At 39.9% G+C, this 21769-nt stretch overlaps 1 protein-coding gene across 1 annotated transcript in view; it reads left to right on the top strand.

Annotated features, from left to right (window-relative positions):
• Positions 1–554: 554 nt before the first annotated feature.
• LOC135221981 (inversin-like) overlaps positions 555–21769 on the top strand; it is a 232437-nt gene continuing 211222 nt past the window's right edge. The window contains exon 1 of the mRNA XM_064260078.1: positions 555–647. The gene's annotated coding sequence lies outside the window, so the exon portion shown is untranslated. The remainder of the gene's footprint in view (positions 648–21769) is intronic.

Below are 21769 nucleotides of genomic sequence, written 5' to 3'. Positions count from 1 at the left end.
TATAATGGAACTATTGGAAGAATACGTACGAACCACAACACTGGCATTATTAAAAAAGTATTCAGTTTGATCATATTTTCAGAAACCTCACTTGAAACAATCAACTATTTAAAGTATCACTTTCTCTCGCTCTCATTTAATATTCACAGCACATGTCTCTCTTATTTTATATCGTTTGCATCTTTGCAGGAAGTATATGCTTGTTTGTCAAGGCTAGTCTTCAGTATGCTGCCCTGTTGCCTGCTGCTGTGAAGGCGCTGTATTATAGCAGATTCACATCAACCGTGCATTTGATGTCTAGGCCAGTCCCTTACGACGCTCCTGAGTGGCTGTTGATAAGCCAATCACGGGGCTGGAAACTCTCGGTCTCTCTCGAGAGTTCACATGGGTAGGATGTATGTTCCACCTCTCCTAGGGATACGTCTTTCACAAGTATCCTTCAGGAGAGGTGGAACATACATCCTGCCTATGTGAACTCGAGAGAGAGACTGAGAGTTTCCAGCCCTGTGATTGGTTTATCAATAGCCAATCAGGAGCGTCGTAAGGGACTGGCCTATACATCAAATGCACGGTTGATGTGAATCTATCATAGTACAGTGTTTCGTTGAGTGATCCTCCAATCTGCCCCAAGATTCATCCGGTAACAGGTTAGTTTCGTCGCTTCTTTTCATATCAAGGGAATATTCGAAATCACTGTTCTCCTTAGCTTGACGCGTCATGAGAACTACTTGCCCGAAGGGAATTCCACCAGATCAGTTCCTTATTGGACGAGTTCTTTACGTGCCTGCCTACCGATTCGGTAGTACCGAGTTCGATTACCCGCTATGCCAACGTGGAGTGAGAGAAATTTGTTTCAGGTGGTGAGAAATTAATTTCTCAATGTAATGTTGTTCGGATCCCACAATAAGTTGTAGGTCCCGTTGCTAAGTAACCAATGAGTTCCTAGCCACGTGAAAATATCTAATTCTTAGGGCCAGCCCTAGGAGATCTGTTAAATCAGCTCAGTGGTCTGTTTAAACTAAGATGTACTTTTTTTTTTTTACACGATCATAAGTGTTTTTAAGCAATTTTAGCACGAACGTCAAGCATTGGATCGTCTGCGATGTATTTGAAATTTTTTGAAATGTTCTTACACGTTGCTGATACATATCTTTTGAAGCAAATTGCTGACGCGTAAAATTCGTCGTTATAAATTTGGAAATTATCGTTTAGGACCACCAGAGGTTTTTACTCCGAATAATTGTCTCGTGAACTCTGGTGTAACGCCTAACAATTTGCGAAAAGCATAATTACATGCATACATACAGAGGTCTATTTCGTGATGTATGAAGGTACTGTTGAGCCAGCTCTCACATATGGAAGTAAAGCTGGTATAGTGGTTAGTGCCGTGGCATGCCACTCAGATGTTGCGGGTTCGCGTCTCCCCCAGGACAATGAAAAATCACTGGCTCTGTGTCATGATCAGCTACTGGTGAAGTGTGGGGTCTGCGGTGGGAGGTTGAAACCTACAGTCTTTGGAAGCTTCAATTTCAAGTCAATGGCCCCTCTGGTGTGCTTGTTCCATGTGAATAGGTTTCATCTACTGAAAAAAATAAAATAATTAATAAATAGTAATAAATATAATAATAATAAAATATTTATTAAAAATTAATTGGCAGATTCACAGAATTGATTTTGTACCAAATATTTCTTTCAATTCTCCTTATGATTTGCCTTTCAGGCCAACGCTGGTATTATTAAAGACGTCCAATGTTTCATCGGGGACAGAAAACATTGGGACAGCTCTTTTATAAACCGGCGTGCCTTGAAAGGGGCAAATTCTTAAGGAAGAATTGAAAAGAATATTTGTACAAAATAATTCTGTGAATTCTGCCATTATTTTTAATAAAACTTGTTTGAAAGGAAGGTCTGTTTCCAAGCATACAATTAATAAAATAATAATAATAATAAATAAAATTAATAATAATAATAAAATAAATAAATAATAATAATAATTAATTATAAAGCTTCGATGGCCTCCTGATGAGCCTTCTGTGTAGATCAGGGGTTTTCAACCTGGGGTACGTGTGCCCCAGGGGGTACGCCAAAGGTTTGTCAGGGGGCACGCGCTCCCCTTGTCTCTCGAATGGCTGTAGTACATGCCGACCTTCGATGTGCTTTAGCAAAAACCGCTCCTCGGCCAACTAGGATAGTTAATGCAAAACAGTTTCAGCCATTTCATTAACTATCTTTGCAGCTGATGTAATAATAATGCATTTTGGTTTTGCTGCTCAGTACCATAACCTTGAAAATTACTGCAAAGACAGATGTGAATACCTATAAAAAATTGTCTGTTTCTTTTTTATGGAATTCTTTATATTTACAATATTATTGGTTACGTCTGGAGAGTTATGTACTTACTTCCCCTCTGTACAGTACCTGCAAATATACACAATGGAATGTTTTTCTGAGTTGGTTTTGTTATACATAGTGAAGGGGGTACATTACTGACATTACAAATGCCCGAAAGGGTACGGGGGGAGAAAAAGATGGAAAACCCCTGGTGTAGATAAACGGAGTACCTAAGCTGTCAAGTTTCCCGAAGTCCTACTTCATAAATATATCAATGAATAATGCATCGTTCCATGTTTAGCCCTGGAGCCACTACCGATAATGAAAATTGGTTGTAGAAAAAATGGAGAAAAGTACAAATCCTTCTGCCACAAACTAGAAGAGATGGGAATTAAATGGTGAATATGTAGAAACTCACAGGCACATCGGAAACCGAGTTTTTTATTTTTGTGAAAAATAATTTTTTTATTGCTGCGGGTTATGTCAATTTTATTTAAAAAGGTGAAATAGGAGTTGAATGACAACCACGGCTCATCATTTTCAAATTGTCTACGAATATTCCAGTAAGCTAATGGAAGAATATTATGAAACTATTGCAAAAGAGGCTAATGAAATTTTTTAAATTGAGACTAGTAAAAAAATGTGGCTTGAAGCCACTTTTGCGTCTTGTTACGTAGTTCAGTAAAACATATGTAACAGGTTTGCCCTTCTGGAAACATCTCCAGGTACTCTGACGTGAAAGAAAAAACTTTCTCAGATGCCTTACGAAAATTGATTAGTGGCAGATTCCTTGCGATCATTGATTATGTTGACTCCTTACGATAATTGATTATTGGCAGACTGTTGACGATAATTGATTATTGGCAGACTCCTTGCGATAATTTATTATCGACAGACTGTTGACGATAATTGATTATTGGCAGACTCCTTACGATGACTGATTGATAGACTCCATACGAAAATTGATTATTAGCAGATTCCTCGCGATCATTGATTATTGACAGAATCCTGACGATAATTAATTATTGTCAGAATCCTTACGATAATTGATTATTGGCAGACTCCTTGTGATCATTGATTATAGTCAGACTTTTTACGATTATTGATTAATGGCAGATTCCTTACAATAATTGATTATTGTCAGCTTCCTTACGAAAATTGATTATTGGCACATTCCTTGCGATCCTTGATTAATGTCAGACTTTTTACGATTATTGATTAATGTCAGCTTCCTTACAATAACTGAATATTGTCAGATTCCTTACGATAACTGATTATTGGCACACTGCTGACGATAATTGATTATTGGCAGATTCCTTACGATAATTGACTATTGGCAGACATCCTTGTGATCATTGATTAATGTCAGATTCCTTGCTATTATCGATTATTGCCAGATTCCTTACGATAACTCATTATTGTAATAACACCAAATTTTTAAAAAGTTAGTGATACAGAAAACAAAAACAAAGTCTCGTTTCAGTCCTTACCCTCGACAGGCTGTCCTCTCTCTCTCTCTCTCTCTCTCTCTCTCTCTCTCTCTCTCTCTCTCTCTCGTTCTGTCCATCTCCCAGCACATCAGGAAGTGAATTCGCCGCTCCTTTCTCCCCCTTGTGGAAGCCATTCGGAAGAAAAGGCAAAGCAAATACCCCATGACGTGAAAAGGAGGGAAAAGAAGTATTCAAAAGGCATTGTTATTGTTACCGGACGGGTCCTAATACCCCAAATGGGACCCCTGGAATCGACACTAATTTACGGGAATGCTTCGCGTTCGGCCCGCTCTTCCACCTCTCTCTCTCTCTCTCTCTCTCTCTCTCTCTCTCTCTCTCTTCTCTCTCTCTCTGCTAGCCACTGACGGGAAACCAGGAGAGGAAATCAACTGTATTCAACAATTTTTCCAAATACCTTTTTTCCTGAATTTCTTTTAATGTTCACAATCAGGTTTTACTGCGTCGTGTAATCGTATACATATATATAATACCTTAATATATATAATATATATTATATATATATATTATATATATATATATATACTATATTTTTTTTTTTTTTTTTTTTCCCTTTTTTTTATATAAACTGTGTTTAAGTAAACCGCTTTTTCCTGTGTTTTGTAATTGTGTATAATAGATGTATATGCATATATATTTGTATATTATATATATATATATATATATATATATATATATAATATATATATATACATATATATAAATATATATACACATACATACATACATACATACATACATACACACACAAACGAAGTTCAGTAAAAAAAATTTATTTGTTAAAACCTAAAGAAACAAAAAGAGTGGAAAGAAACTTGTCAGCGAATGATTTGCAATGGGAAAAGACATTGCTCTGAACGGCGTCTGTCTCGAAGTAAGGAGACAAAGAAGGAGGAGACGACGACAGAGAGAGAGAGAGAGAGAGAGAGAGAGAAGAGTAATGGATCTTGGAGGTGATATCGAGAGGAACATTTAAATCAGAAGGAGGCTTGAGCGATCCCCAGAGGGACTGGGCGGAAAAAAGATGGTATTTTGGACGCATCGCCAGATTTTTCCCTCAGATTGTCGTCGGGAGATTTCTCTCTTTTCTGTGCGGGCCCTTGAGCGTGCGTGTGCGTGTGTGAGCGTGTATGTGTGTGTATGTGTGTTTGGCCAAGTTAGAATTGGCCGTAATACAAGATGGTATCCATCAGGTGGGCGATTAACCTCCCAATAAGATTGCAGAAACGGTCAGAGAGAATATAAGTCGGATTTTCAAAGGGGGAAACTAATTGCTAAAGAATTACTGTCATTTAAGGCTGTTGATGAGAAAGAGCCATTGTCATCTAACTGAACTCAGAGACAGACGAGGCTGTCGAAACCATTTCTCTCCTAACTGACCAGATAGAGAAATTTGAGTCAATGGAAAATAAGATAGGAAGAGCTTTTCGAACTAAATTAAAATAAAAAGAGAGTCGTGTTGTAAAAGGCTTTTCAGAACTTTAGGTATTCAGCTCTCTCTCTCTCTCTCTCTCTCTCTCTCTCTCTCTCTCTCTCTCTCTCTTTTTTTTTTTTTTTTTTTTTTTTTTTTTTTTTTTTTTTGGAAAAAGAAGGGATGAATTTTCCCATCATTATTCTTTAAAAAAAAGTTGAATATGGATAAGAGGAAATGAGACAAAAGTCATAACACTCCAATCGCACCAGGGAGACTGCAGGCGCGCAAATGACCTGAATAGCGGAAAGATCAGGTAACTGTGAAGTCAGAGGTCAAGTGAGTTCACGTGAAATGGAAAACGCACTTACACGGAAACAGAGAAGACAGCGTGCGCACATTCGTACGTCCATTAGTAAATGTAAGTGCATATGTCCGTGAGGGCAAAAGAGGCCAGATATAACCCCAGTATGGAACCTTATCGATTCATTAGACAAGCATCTGTCAGTGGTGACCCAAAAGCCTGGAAGGGGCTAGAAGGTCCATCAGAAGGGAACGTGAAAGTAAGACTTTGAAAACCTTGAACAGTGACATTGATTTTAGATGCTGTGAGTGGGGAAGCGTAGAGAAACACTTGGAAAGATTTATAGGATATTTATCCATTTCATTTCTTGAGGTATTTCAGTGTCTGATAATTGTGGTTTCTTTTTCAGGATGGATTCGGTTGTCGCTACCGAACAATGAATTCTCTAGACTTTTATCTGACATTTATTTGATACTCAGGGAGTTATTTGACATTGATGATAAGTGGGGATAGTTCTAACCTAGATGTTTACGTAGAAAGAAGAGTAATGGTGTTTTAATGATTTTTTGGGATTTCTTTTATTCATCCTATTTCATTTTCATGTTAGCTATTTTGGGGAAATAAAGATTATATTTTTTGTATAGCGAGAGTTTGAATTCGCCTAAAATTTAATGATTGATTTTCAGCTAGCTACAGGGATTTGCAGGCAGTGGCTGTAACAAAGGAAGATCGCGTTACCATAGGTATAGGAGCTCTCTCCTTCAGTTAAATGGGGTCCCTTGACCCCCCCACCCCCCCCCCTAACATATGGAACCTTCGGCCTCGGGTTGAAATGATAGAAGATAAATATAAAATCACAAATTAAATAACAGAAAAAAGTAAGACATCTTAGAAGTCCAATGTTTTGTATCAGAAATTGCTTTTCCAAGGTTAGATAAGCTGAGGCTATAGGGGATTAGTTTGGTTAGTGCTCTACTGTGTGTGTGTGTGTGTGTGTTACTTTGTATTATATAATAATATCCACATTTTGTTTATGGTATACCATTATACTACTTAGCCATCCCTGCAAGTATTGTCATTTAAAATTAGCATCATTACCCTATTCACATATGACCTCCATATCATATTTAAAAAATAATGAGAAAGACTAAAAAAAACTTCCGAGGATTTCTATGGAATTACATTAAAAAAAAAGTTTCTGAAAAGACGGCCGGTCTGACTCCATTAGACTCGGAACACTCGGGTCTCGATTTCCTTGGAAAATCTCACATGCACAAAAAAAAGAAAAAAAAAAAGTGGGGAGGCGGTGATAAAGGAAAAAAAGATTTCGACCTCGGTATAAAGTTTAAGCTTCCATTTCCCTTGACCACCTACTTTTGTTCATCTCTCCTACTGTAAATCTTCGAATGTACTATTTTGTATATTATTTTTTTCTCTCTCTATCACATTCCTCCTATTCGTCTGTTTTTTTTTTTTTTTTTTTTTTTTTATAGTGTGGGGTTCCGGGTTGCATCCTGCCTCCTTAGGAGTCCATCACTTTTCTTATTATGTGAGCTGTTTCCAGGATCACACTCTTCTGCGTGAGTCCTGGAGCTACTTCAGCATCTAGTTTTTCCAGATTCCTTTTCAGGGATCTTGGGATCGTGTTTGGTGTTCCTATGATTATGGGTACAACTTCTACTGGCATATCTCATATCCTTCTTATTTCTATCTTCAGGTGTTGATACTTACCAATTTTTCCCCTTTCTTTCTCATCTACTCTGGTGTTCCATGGTATTGCGACATCGATGAGTGATATACTTTCTTCTCGGTTTTGTCAATCAACGTAACGTCTGGTATATTTGCACGTATCACCCTATCTGTTCTGATACCATAGTCCCAGAGGATCTTTCCCTGATCGTTTTCTATCACTCCTTCAGGTTGGTGCTCGTACCACTTATTACTGCAAGGTAGCTGATGTTTCTTGCACAGGCTCCAGTGGAGGGCTTTTGCCACCTGAACTCATGCCTCTTTTTGTACTGTTCGTGCAAGTGCCGGACATTCGCTTGCTATGTGGTTTATGGTTTCATTTTTCGTATTGCACTTCCTACATATGGGAGAGATGTTATTTCCGTCTATCGTTCTTTGACCATATCTGGTTCTTAGGGCCTGATCTTGTGCTGCTGTTATCATTCCTTCAGTTTCCTTCTTGAGCTCTCCCCTCAGTAGCCATTGCCATGTGTCATCGCTGGCTAGTTCTTTAGTCTGTCTCATGTATGTCCGTGCCATTGGTTCGTTGTGCCAGTCCTCTTGTTCTGTTTGTCATTCTCCTATCTGTATATTTTCTGGTCTTCGTCCTACTTTTATCAGTCCCTTCTTCCCATGCACTCTTTAGCCACTCGTCTTCACTGGTTTTCAGATATTGCCCCAGTGCTCTGTTCTCGATGTTATTATTATTATTATTTCGGAAGGAGACCCTCTCGTGGACAGGTTTTGTTAAAAATGGTTGCTGCTTCAGCACTATTAATTTTGTAGAGAGTCTTATCCATTTTTCCGATGACGGCTTTCTTGTTGTTGCTTAGATTGGTGAGCAATGCACCAAAGGGCATGGTTAAATTTCGGTTGAGTCATTTTGGTTTATTATTGCTTATACAATTCTCTCTCTCTCTCTCTCTCTCTCTCTCTCTCTCTCTCTCTCTCTCCTCTCTCTCTCTCTCTCTCTCCAACGCGACGTTTCGTCCAGATCCACGGGACATTATCCAGCGATGACTGCTGAGGGACTGAATTCCAATGTTGTTGTTGTTGTTGTTGTTGAAGATTAAGCCAGCTTTGTGCTGGCATGAGCTCTTGCTCCTAGACCAGCCTGTAACTGGATTATCTGTAAAGATACAAAAACAGTGCTTTTGGCAGTTAGTTGTAGAAGGGAAATAGGGTGACAGGCAGGATTGCAACCCCTTTGAACCTTATGGTACCCATCAGTGGGAGAGAATGTTTTATAGTAGTGAGACTCAGCCTAGTTGGAGAGTGCTGAGTAGGAAATGAAAGCGAATTTTAGTTTGAGTGAAAGGTGGTAAAAAAAAGAAAAAAAGGGGAGGATGAGAGTTACCTATAACATTTCAGGCACAATATATATACATGTGTGTAGCATGAATAATTATCACATCACCGTGATTCATATATATCATTCGAGCTACACATGTCCTTTAATATCTAATTCGCTCTACCTCAGAATTGATATATTTTCATATATGTACCAAAGGGGATCGAACCACCGTCCAGTGGATGGGAATGAAATCAGGACGGACAGTGACGTTATCATCTGAATATATGGCAATATATATCAAACAAACATTAAGAAAGTATAATATTATATATACATGTACACACCTACTCACACTTATTCATATGTTCCCAAAGATGTGTATAGCTCCCATTGCAAACAGTGAAATAGAGGGTTTGTGCATTGTGCAGATTTCTGTGTTTTTAACCATGGGAGAATTCTTTTCTCTGGGAGGTTGGTAAGACAACAGGAGACTCCCATGTGTCCATGTAGATTTGCCGTGTAATTCTTCTTTTTACCTGGGAGGTGGGTGAGACATTAGGAGATTCTCATGTGTCCCTATGTTACTTAGGATGTATCTGGTGATCTGTGCCGGTGTCAGCTCATTTTCAGTAAGGTTCAACCTGAGAGACTGTGTCTCTGGGCAGTCTAGTTGATAGTGCTCAAGGGGCTGGATTGCCTCTCGGTCACAGTACTGACATGACCTGCCCCCATTACCAATCATTTGCCAGGTGCGCAAGTATCCCAGCCTTAACCTGTGTGTGATGACTGAGAGTTTTCTGGTGGTTTGCTTTGTGATGTCATGAGGCCTGAATTTGTGACATCCACGTACCACTTGGATGTCCGTGAATTTTGTAAATAGTGACGTTGTACCTCACTCTCTTCCTAGAGTTTGGCATAGCTTTTAGCCATCTCCTTTAGGTGTGTTATGGATGGTTGCACTTTTATGCTTACTGTACTGCAGCTGAGGGCACTTTTGGCTAGTGGATTCCCACATGGCTGGGTATCCAGTTTAGGATGACCCTCCTGCCAGCAGCTTGATGTGACTTGGCTACTGATTTTATTGAAGTTATCAGTGTCACATCTTCTTTGGGATTTGTTGCCTTGATTGCGAGTATTGCTCCTTTAGAGTTGATATGCACTGTTGTGTGCCCTTCTTTCAGATTTGAATTTTCTAAGGCTTTTAAAATTGCCATTAGTTCCGCTTGTAGTATGAAGGCATTGTTGTATAACCTCCAGCTTCCTTTGAAGTCTTGGGCAACCACTGCTGCTGCTGTCGCCGGAGCTTCTGGATCAACTGAGCCATCTGTGTAATATGTGTTTTCAGCTGCTGTGCTCTTGATTGCTTATTCTGCTGCAGTTTTCTTCTGTGCTACTGTGCACAGTGCTTTGTTTGCCGATAGTATTGTAAAGTTATACCGGATTGGGTCTTCGACCCAGGGAGGTGATTTTTGGTATCCCTCAGGTGGGACATCCTTTGTTATGTGTTTCACCGTGTCCTGCATATCCAGTTCTCTCAGGGTCTGGAGTATGCTACCCGCATAGGTTTTAGGAGAATTTAGCTCTTCGTGCAGGTTTATGCACTCTTGTGTCTCTGCCATCAAGAGACATATTTTTGTCCACATTGGGGCTCCAAGTATAAGTCTCATTGCATAGTTTTGGTTGACCTCCAGCCTCTGCTGTTGGTCCTTTCTGAGACTTGGTGCATATTCTACTTGTGCTCTGATGGTTTGCATGTAGAACCTCCTGAGCAGATGGTATGTTGCACCTTCTTGTAGTGATGTAATTCGCTTTAGAGCATTAAGCCCAGTTTTTGTTTTGGCCTGGAGGAGCTGTATTTCCTTCTCAGGAGATAGTGTATCTGCAATGCAGACTCCCAGATATGTGTAGTTGTCCACCCAGTCTATGATGTCTCCCTTCAGTAGAAGGTTGGGTGAGTTTTGATCATGTTTTATTGCCATGGCTTTTGTCTTATTTCTGTTGATTTTGAGTCCCAGTTGTGTGCATTTGTCCTCAAGTTTTTGCAAGGCTTCTTGCATCTTTTAGAGTTGTCAGCATATATGAAGACCTCTACTACTCTACCACTTGTGGTAACTCTAGACAGGCTAGACTTTCCATAAGGGCATTGAATAGGAAGGGGCTTAGAATGCCCCCTTGTGGAGTATCATTTTCAAGAGAGTAGTATTCTGACATTCTGCCTTGGACCCCTACTCTTGCTTCTGTCTTGCATGTATCCTTTTGTTCATGTAAGCAGGTTGCCTTTGATCCTCTTTTGGACTAGGGAGGAGAGGATGGTTGGTGCATTGGCCAGTTTGTATGCTTTTTCTAGATCTAAGAAGATCACTATGGATTTCCTGCCATTTATGGCACATAGCACATCTGTAAGGCACTCATGTGTGCCTACTCCTTCCCTATAGGCATAGAGCCTATAGTGTAGGGGCCCTACTTTCCATAGTATCTGTTAGGACCATTCTTTCAGCAACTTTTTCCTTGCAGCTGATGAGGAATATCGGCGTATATGCGCCTGGCTCCTTTGGCTTTGGGATTGGTATCTTGTTGTTGCCATTTCTTTGGCCTGGTGTGCTCTACGTATGTCCTGTTTACCAGGAGGAGATATACCTGTTTGGCAGGGTCGCCCATGTGCCTTAGCATGCTGTAGGCGATTGCATCTGCTTCAGGGGCTGTATCAGCTGATGTTGGCACACCAATCATACCATGCCTTTTGTTTGATTTCTTTTGTCTCTTCAGTTGCGTGGGCTATTACCTCTCTGAGAAGTCTGTGCATTTTGTCAGATGGCTCCCGTCTGAAGAGTTTTCAGACTCTGTTGACTCTGGCATTGAGTTATTTGACTCTTTCACAGTAGTACCATGCGTCTTTGTGATCGGTCTTGGCTTGTTTGATCTTTGGCATGAACATATTTGCTGCCTCTCTGAGTTTGCTAACAAACTCTTCGGAGAAGAGTTCTATGTTATTTGCTGGGTTTTCAAGGTAGATCCTCGCCCATCTCATCATTGTGGCTTCGAATGTAGCCAAGTTTGCAAACTTGGGGTTCCATTTCTCTGGTAGCGGTGTATGAGAGGCAGTTTTTTGAGCTGTAGGCCAATATCAATGGCTATGTGGTCTCTTGTGAGTCTCATGCAGCTTCCATGTTGCTTGCTCCTTTAGGGCTGAGTTTGTGAAGGTTAGATCTAATCTTCCTCCTTTTAGATGAGTTGGCTCGCCACCTTTTAGTAGGCACACCTCTGGGAATTCACATGATAACTGATGTAGATGTCTACCAGTTGTGTTGGTTTGTTGTGTTGAGTTTAAACTCGGGTGATGTGCATTGAAGTCTCCTGCTATTACTGTGTTCTCTTGTGTGTTGCTGCGCTGAAGTGTTTCCCCTTCAAATGTGCTGTCTCGAGCTCTGTATATATTGTGTACTGTCCAGTGTTGTGTTTGCAAGTGTGAGTTTTACACTGAGTGATTCTACATCATCTCCACAAGGGATGTTGTCTATTTCTTTTGATGGGATTGTGTTTTTAACCAGGGTGATTAGCCCTCTTCTAGTGTCTGTGTATGGTGTTTTGTATACTTTGTACCAAAATGAGAATTTAGCCTTTTCCCTTACTAGTGTTTCTTTTAACATTATGATGACATAGTTATGTGTTTGGGTGTGTGCTTGCAGGAATGTGTATTTATTGCTTGCACTTAGTATGTTCCACTGAAGGATTTTTATAGTTTTTGTATCTCTGCAATCATTTATTCGTATTGTGTTGTCATTGTTTTCTATCTCATCGTCATTTGCACCAGGTGTGCTTTGACTACCTACTACGCTGTGGTTGGCCCTGGCACTGGGAATGTACCTGATACTGGCACTTGGGGTGAAGCTGACACCGACTGTATTTGCAGTGCTATTTGCACTGTTGTTGTTTAGTTGTGTTGGCATGATGATGCAAAGAGTCCCCCGGATGTTCCTATGCATTTGTCTACTACGTCTTTGGCAATGTCTTCTGAAAAGTTGGCTCCTGTCATCTCTGCAAACTTGCACAGCATTTGCACCAGAAGATTTGTGAGATCTTGCTTGTGGGCGATGTATTTGTCATGTTTCAGCTCTGGGCAGACCTCGTACCTGTTGGTTTGTGGGAGAGGAGGGGAGACTGGGTTGTATGGCTTTGGGGAACCAGGATCAGTGGAGCTGGTTTTGGGGTTTGGATAGAGGAGGATGGATCTTTGTTTCGGGGACAGGAGTGGCTAACACTTAGGTGTTTGTAGGAATGGAGGGCTCTGTGAAGCTGATTTTCCTTCTTGGAGTGGTGATTTGTTTTTTTGGAGTGTGTGGTCGGTCTGGGTGTGGTTTGGTGTGTGTTCTGATTTCTTTCTTCTGAGGCTGGTTGTGTGTTCTGGTCGGTCTGAGCCCTCCAGCTGCAGCAGCATAAGATTGTGGCTTATGCTGGGTGTGTGGTTGTGTGTTTCTGGGAGCCAGTTGAGGCCCACTAGCTGCAGCAGCATAGGACTTTGGCCCCTGCTGGGTAGTAGGAGCTGCAGCTGTTTGGTGGGGTCTGGTGGTTTGTAAGTGTCCAGGGAGGCTCCGAGGTGCAGTGCCTTTGAGGGTGTCTATTTTGTGTAGTCTTATTGGGCATTTCCTATTCCATGCTTGATGGTTTCCCTTGCATGTGGGGCATCTGGCGTTGGTTTCCTGTCCAGCTTTGAATTTGTCCGTGCATAATTTTGTGGGATGTCTTCCACTACACCCCACAAATGGCCTTGGCAGTGCAGGCACTGCTGTGATGTCCATACTTCTGACAGTTGAAACACCTGAGAGGCTCAGGTGTGTAGTCCATGGTGGGGAAGGAGCCCCATATTCCAAGATTCAGTGTTTTTGGCTGTGGTCCTTTCCACACAACTACCACTTTTCGGGTGGGTTGAGGGGTGGTTCCCTTAGTGTGGCATCTGTCTGCTTTGACAACCTGTAGGTATTCTAGAATGGCTCTGGTGTCAAATCGTAGTGGAAAGTGGCATAATACGAATTTGGTGGGTTTGTCTTCTGGGTTTAGATATTTGAAACAAGCCGGGTTATTTTTCATATATTCATTAGTTCCTTCATTAGTGGGGCATTACAAGCAGTTCTCCTTTGGTGGTGGGCCTTACCTTGAATGACTTACCTTTTTTCTCTAAGTCCTTTACAAATTCATAAGAACTGCTACCAGTTGGAGGAATGATCAGGTATTTTGTATGTGAAGGGGCTGAAGGTGCTGTTGGTGGTCTTTGTTGCTTTGTTTGTTCTTGGTAACAAGCTGGAAGCCGTCGTCCGTGTCCATGGCAGGGGGGTTTGCTCTTTCTTCAGGGGTGGCAGTGGTAGTTTCTTCGGAGGAGGAGGTGGAGGAGTCCAGTCGTGGCCTTACAGCTTCAGGTTCATCTGAAAAAGAAGACGAAGAAGATGTCCTTTTACGGTTCTCTGGTGCTGAGTCAGGGGGTCCATGGCTGCATCCGTCTATCTGTTAGGAGAGAGAGAGACCTTACCTTACAGACCTTACATTTTGTTCGGGTTGCCCCAGGTCCCTCAGTATGTAGCACCTCTAATGTCACCAGAGAGTTGCTAGTACATCTTCCGGTATATTTTGCATCTTCCAATCTTGGATGGTCTGGGATGCAGTTTAGATATTTGTCGAGCTTATTCTTAAACACATCTACGCTCACTCCTGATATATTCCTCAGATGAGCTGGCAACGCATTGAATAGACGCTGCATTATCGATGCTGGTGCGTAGTGGATTAATGTCCTGTGTGCTTTCCTTATTTTTCCTGGTATAATTTTGGGGCACTATTAATCTACTTCTGCTTGCTCTTTCTGATATTTTTAGTTCCATGATGTTTTCTGCTATTCCTTCTATCTGTTTTCCATGCCTGAATTATCATGTAGCGTTGTCTTCTCTTTCTATACTATATAATTTTAAGGATTGTAGTCTTTCCCAGTAGTCAAGGTCCTTAACTTCTTCTATTCTAGCTGTAAAGGACCTTGTACACTCTCTATTTGTGCAATATTCCTTTTGATAGTGTGGGTACCATATCATATTGCAATATTCAAGTGGACTACGAACATATGTTTTATAAAGCATAATCATGTGTTCAGCTTTTCTTGTTTTGAAGTGCCATAACAACATTCCCATTTTTGCTTTACATTTTGCCAATAGAATTGCTATTTGATCATTTGCATAACATGTTCCTATTCAACATCACACCAAGGTCTTTAACTGCTTCCTTATTTGTGATTGTCTCATTATTAGGTCCCCTATATGCATATAGCTTTCCTTCTCTGTCTCCATAATTTATTGATTCATTACAATTTTATCAGAGTTAAATACCATCCTATTTACCTCTGCCCAATCATATACTTTGTTAAGGTCTCTTTGTAGAGCGTTCCTATCTTCATCACAAGTAATTTCTCTACTTATTCTTGTGTCATCAGCGAAACTACTCACTACCGAATCCTTAACATTACTGTCTATGTCTTCAATCATAATAACAAACAGTATTGCAGCTAACACCGTACCTTGTGGCACACCGGATATTACCTTGGCTTCATCCAATTTCTCATTGTTTGCAATAACTATCTGTTTTCTGTTGTGTAAAAATTCTTTTAACCATCTTCCTACTTATCCACGATATTGTGTTTTGTAATTTTCTTCGCTAATATATTATGGTTTACCTTGTCAAAAGCTTTTGCAAAGTCTAGATAAACCACATCTGTTTCATTTCCGCTTTTCATATTTTTGAATATGTTCTCACGGTGGACCTGAACGAGTTGTTTTGTGTACTTTTTCCGGTACGAACCATGTTGTCCTATATTAAACAAATTATTTCTTATTAAATGTTTCATAATATTTTTCTTCATTACCCTTTCATACACTTTCATAATATGTGATGTTAGACTCACAGACCTATAATTACTTGCCCTCTAGTCTTGATCCACTTTTGAAAGTAGGGGGTAATATATGCTAATTTGTGCTCATCATAAATCTTGCCTGTATCTACACTTTGTCTTAATAATATTGCAAGTGGCTTTTGCGATAGAATGACTACTTTCTTTAACAAAATAGCAGGAACTCCATCAGGCCTGCTGCAGCTCCATTTTTAATTTCATTAATAGCCTGCACAATATCAGCTTCATTAATTAGAGAGAGAGAGAGAGAGACGGAACTGAGGAGAGATAGAGAGACAGACAGAAGAAAATGTTGAGAGAGAGAGAGAGAGAGAGAGAGAGATATTTGTGTGTGTGTGTATGTTGTGTTTTACTTTTGTTTGAAAGGCCTAACTTCTGGTTTAGAAGAGACACCAGCCTATCATTCCTATGCTACTTGCAATAAAGGATTGCGAAAGTGTGAAGTTTGTCTTTGAGTTCTTGCTTCAATCGGAGTTTTTAGACCTCAACGGCTACCGAATTTTAGGCAAGAGAGACTGTTAGTAATTGAAGAATTATTTGGGAGAGAACAGAGATGTCAATGAACTTTCTTATGCTTTGTGAGAGAGCGCTCTCAGTTATAGTTCCCAGTGTCTTCGTAAATCGCCGAAAATTCCGCCGAAAATCGCCGCTATCGTCGACTGGGATGGCGCTATCGCTCGCTGCCACTCACGTTCGCCAGAAAAGATCTCAGGAGAAAAGTTACTGCTACAGGTGCCGAGCAGCAACTGAATTCCAGTGGTTGTTGTTTGAGATTAAGCTGGCTTTATGCCAGCACGGGCCCTTGCTCACCGAGTAGCCCGTAATTCAAGATGGTGAGAATGTGCTATGGGTAGGATATGAGCCTTTATTTGGTGATAAATGAATGAGTTTGATGAGGGTGATATTGGGAGGAAACATTTGATGGGTAAGGTTGTCCAACCTTTTTAAACCCTAAGGTGCCCTTTAGTGGTAGGAAAAGTGCAGTAGTAGTGAGTGTTGGCAAGTCAGAGAGGCCAACAGATTGGAAGATGGAAGGGTTTAAGTCTGAGGAAAAGATTGCTAATAAGTTAGCTTGTGAGGTCCGTAAGCATATTACTTATTCCATTCCTATTTCATGTGGGTGGTTGTATGTGTTGTTTGATCTGTGAGCCTGAAGGATTGATGTGGATGAGGTGAGGGGTGGTGAAAAGTGTTAGAAGAGTTGGTGCTTTGCTTTTGTTGGGTATTTGTTTGCAGTGACTGAGGGATGTTGGGTGATGGAGGTTGATGTTGGTGAGTTTTTATGTCTGTCATGCATTATGGGTGGGTGGTGTGTTGTTCTGTGTTTTGACCCGTGGTTTGTATGTGAGTAGATAGAGGAATTGGTAGGTGGAGGTTATTTTGACTGATGACACCGTGTGATGCTAGTCATGACGGTGTCTTGCACCTACCATGGTGGTGGGTAGGAGCATAGGAAGCCTGCAAGCTGTTAGGTGTTGGTCAGGATGTGCCTTGTTATTTGAGTGACTGATTGTTCATTTCCTTCGTAACTTTGTCTTAGCTGTTGTTTTTCCGGACAGTGTAATATGTAGTGCTCCAGTGGTTCTTCTGCGATCGTTTCGCAGTATTGACATGGTTTGGAGTCGCCTTTTATTTTTTGCCATGTGCATTGGTATCCGAGTCTTAGCCGATGTATTATTACCGCTATTCCTCGTGCCATGTTCTTTGGTATGCTGTGTGCTTGCAGTTTTGTGGTGTCTACATACCATTTTGCGGTCTTGGAGCCTCCAAAGATGGCTCTCCTGATTTTGCTTTCTTCTTGTGTTTGGCAGTATGCTCCCGCTATGCTTTTCAGTTGAGATAGTGAGTGGTTGATTTTGATGTTGACATTGTTTATATGTAGCCCGCTTTTTGCCAGGGAGTCTGCTTCCTCATTTCCTTGTATTCCTACATGGCTTCTTGGGTGTTGAAGTTCTTGCTCGAGAGTAAACAGCGCTTCTAGGAGGCGCAGACGTCTTGGGTCTAGGGCTCTCCCGATGATTTTGACATTCCTGATGATGTCGTCCCTCGTGATGTTTTTCTGGTGTACTGCAAGGGCGTGCGCTTTCAACAAAACCTATTATTATTATTATTATTATTGTTGTTGTTGTTGTTGTTGTTGTCGTATAATAACGAAATTAAAGCTCTTCTGTATTTCAAAATGCGATTCTGTGTTCGGTTTCGAGAACTGACTGACAGAAAATTTCAAAGGAGAAACATCTCCCCCCCCCCCTCCCCACACTCCCCCCCCCCCCCTCCGCTGCGGAACGAGAGAGAGAAAGAGAGAGAAAATTAAGAAATCGAGAGAAAAACATAAAAAGGGACAAATTAGAGTGGGAAAGAGATAAAATAGTGAGAAAAGAGAGCAAAAGCGAGAAAATTAGAGAGAAAAATTGAGAAAATTTGAGAGCGAGAGAGAGAAAAAGAGGAAATTGAGAAATCGAGAGCAAAACAGAAAAATGGAGAAAATTTGAAAAAAAGAAAATGGTTAGAAAACAGAGGAAAGAGATAAAATTAGAGAAAGACAAATCTTGAAAATTGAGAAAATTAGCGAGCGAGAGGGAGAAAGAGAGAAAATGGAGAAATCGAGAGAAAAACAGAAAAAGAGTGAAGAGAGAGCATAAGAGAGAAATATGGAGAACAGTAGAGAGCGAAAGAGAGAAAAAGAGGAGAGAAGGAGAGAGAGAGAGAGAGAGAGAGAGAGAGAGAAGAGAGAGAGAGAGAATAGCAACAATGATGACATCGATGGCGATTTTCCTTTTCAGTTGTTTTCCACATGGGATGGAGACTCGCAGGGGGTGACAATTAAAAGCCACAGTAGTTATAAAAATTATATTTTTGTACAATGCTAAAAATTACTAGGAGAGACTTTCGAATACTACTGAAGAGGGATACGGAGCAGTATCCGAAAGTCTCTCCTAGTAATTTTTAGCATTTCACAAAAAATATATTATTATTATTATTATTATTATTATTATTATTATTATTATTATTATTATTCAGTAGATGAAACCTGTTCATATGGAACAAGCCATTGACTTGAAATTCAATAATATGGTATTCATTAGGAAGAATAAGAGGAAGTAAAGTGAAATGCAGAAAGAAGAGATCCACCTTATTTTTTTTTTAATTGGAATTGATAAATAAATAAAAAAAATGTATTAAAATGCATTTCGATAATTTTTTTAAGACGCTTTTATACGCTGAGTAAAATACTGTATGTCTGTTGAATTTAAAGCTTACATGTGTGTATAAAATCGTATTTAATGGTATGTATTTGTTGACAAATCTAATAGGCAAAAGCTAAAAAGATAAAACAGAAAGCTTTTCGATTCTATTAATATAAAGTGGAAAAAGGTAATGATTTCTATTCCTTCATATTTTTCCTTTTATTGCTTAATTTTTCAAATTTATTTCTCGTTGAAGCTGATTTTATTTTCACTTTTAGGAGCAACAAAAGAATTACATAAATAAGAATTTAATCGCCATCCTGATAAAAAAGTTCGAACTTCTCTTTATGAATTCCCTTTTCTAATTCAGAAAAAAAAATTAATCCACATTATTGTCCATGCATTGTTTGCAGGGAAAGGTCATTAGACTTTTAAAAAATCATGTCTTCGTATTCATTTTCTTTGCTAGTCTCGTTGAAGTTATATTTTGTATAGTGCAGATGTTTCTAGCTTTATGTAATGCCCTAAAGACACAAAAATGTCTCTTATTTTTTTTTAATCCAGGAGAAACGGGGATTAGAGCCATTTCTTAATTTTGCAAACTTACTCCACATTAAGTGTATTTTCCTACTAATTTTTCACAGAGACAAAAAAAAAAACACTTCTAATCTCATTCAATTCAGACAAAGCAAAGGAACCGTCTAGAACTCTGGTGCAGTCTTTTGAAAAACAAATAAAAATTATAATTTCGAGAGAGAGAGAGAGAGAGAGAGAGAGAGAGAGAGAGAGAGAGAGAGAGGAGAGAAATGGACGAGATGGAATGAAAAACGGAGTTAATTATCCATTGTAGTTTTTTACATTTTGTGTGTTCAGCTCTTATGTTCACGACTAGGTTGAATTTCTTCTTTTTGTAGATTTCTTCTTTTTCTTTCGTATGGTTGCTTGTTATATCTGTTTTTCTTCTCTGTCCTTTTTTCCTGTGTTATAAAATCCATTTGGCTTTTTATTATAGATTTTATTAGCTGACCAACCCGGCACTGACCAGGAAAACAGAATGACCTCTCTCTCTCTCTCTCCCTCTCTCTCTCTCTCTCTCTCTTTCCTATTAAGATAGTTGCTTCAGATACATTGCCCAGCAATTTTGACATTTTATATTTCACCCGTTCTCACCCCCATTCCCATTGGGGCTGAAATTGAAGGGCATCGGGAGTGTCACTTTCATCTCAGCGAACTCGAAAATTATGGATTAGACAATATCTGTCGTTTTCAGTTATTATTATTTTATATATACATATATATTATATATATATATATATAGTATATATATGTGGTGTGTGTGTGTGTGTGTGTGTGTGTGTGTGTGTGTAATGTATGTGTGTGTGTGTGTGTTGTGTACTACTTCTAGATTTTATTTTGAATATACATATACATATATACCTTATATATATATATAATATATATATATATATATATATATATATATTTATATATATATATATATATATATATATATATGTATATATATGTATCTACATATATACATATCTTTATATCATGAATATGTATACTCATACCTTTATATTTTCATTTTCTTGTTTTCGACTCTTCTCGGGGGAGACTGGAAAAATTATTAATAAATTTAGGAGATGTGTTCAGTATTCATTTGTTTTTCTCACTGTGGAAGTTCAATAGTTTACACAGTTCTCTCTCTCTCTCTCTCTCTCTCTCTCTGTGTGTGTGTTATAAAATTCCCTCTATCTACTCCTTGAAGTGAGGTTGCAGCTATTTTAGTACCAAAGATCATTAATTCTTTACGATTTTTTCTTCGATTGAAAATGTTTGGTTTTATATATTGAATAATCGTTGTTGGTTATTTTTATGTATTTTACTAAAGAAATTGTATATAGCAATATATGGCGCTTCTCCAACAGCTGAAGTAATATTCTTGAGTCCTCCTACAGAAGCAAAACAAAACAAAAATCGAGAAAAAAGGAATCTTCATCTCTTTTCCTAAGGAGTCTTTCGTCTATTGCACTTAATCCTCAGCAGCGTTATCCGCACAGCCCAACCCCTTCACTCACCTGATCCACTCTCATTCTCCCCTTCCCTCTTCCCCCCCCGCCCCCTCTGCACCCTCCTCACCTTTTGCCCTTCCCTCCTCTCGCCCCCTCCCCTCTTGAAACACCAAAACAGAGCCGCCGCCACTGCTAACACAGTTGAATATGGATAAGAGGAAATGAAAACAGGACAAGCGTTGGCGGGCCGTCGCCGCTAACTCTCACCGTCCGTCAGCGTGAATGTCCTTAGGCCGCCCGTCACCTGGCCTACCGAAATTGGCGAGCTGATGAATTTGGTAGCGCTGAGAATAAGCGCCAGCACCGACCAACATCCTCGGGGAAATCACAGCAAATGAGGGGAGGCCACCAGGACACGGCCACCACACAGCCACACGCGCCGCTCGCCAGCTTTTCATATACATACTAGACTCCCAGCGGCAAAATACAGGTTCATTCCTACAATGGAAATAGATAAACAACGGCGTCCTACCCAGGGTCCCGCCCGGTGGCTACAACCCCCCCCCCTCACCCCCCCCCAGTCCCCACCTCCCTTCCCCCAGGGGTCCTCTTGTCTAGTTCTGCGACCTTGATCATGTCCTACTACTTCCCCACCTCCCCTCTCCCCTTTAACCGACCTTAGTTACAGTTTGTCTTTTAGAGAAATTAACTCGAATAGAATATTCCTTATCAATTTAGTTCAAGATCCTTCAAATAGGACATCCAAGAAGGGAATGTTGTAGTATTATTCTTGCAAGGAGAAAACAGACTATTTCGTAATAAATGGTCAATCGATATTCTCAGAAAGAAAAGATTTCTAAAGAGAAAAAGAAGCGGGGACAATAAACCCCAAGAGACCTTGTCCAGCAGACGGATTGTGTACCTCGTTTGTTTTTACAGTTCTTTCCATTTAGTTCATGCGTTCATTCCACAGAAACTATCATAAACAAAAGTTTGGAATCCCATGAAAATATAGCGAATTGATATTTCCCAAGGTTAAACTGACGAACG

This window comes from Macrobrachium nipponense, chromosome 3 (assembly GCF_015104395.2).
Source record: "Macrobrachium nipponense isolate FS-2020 chromosome 3, ASM1510439v2, whole genome shotgun sequence".
Lineage (NCBI taxonomy): Eukaryota > Metazoa > Arthropoda > Malacostraca > Decapoda > Palaemonidae > Macrobrachium > Macrobrachium nipponense.
This window is presented reverse-complemented; position numbering and strand designations above follow the sequence as displayed.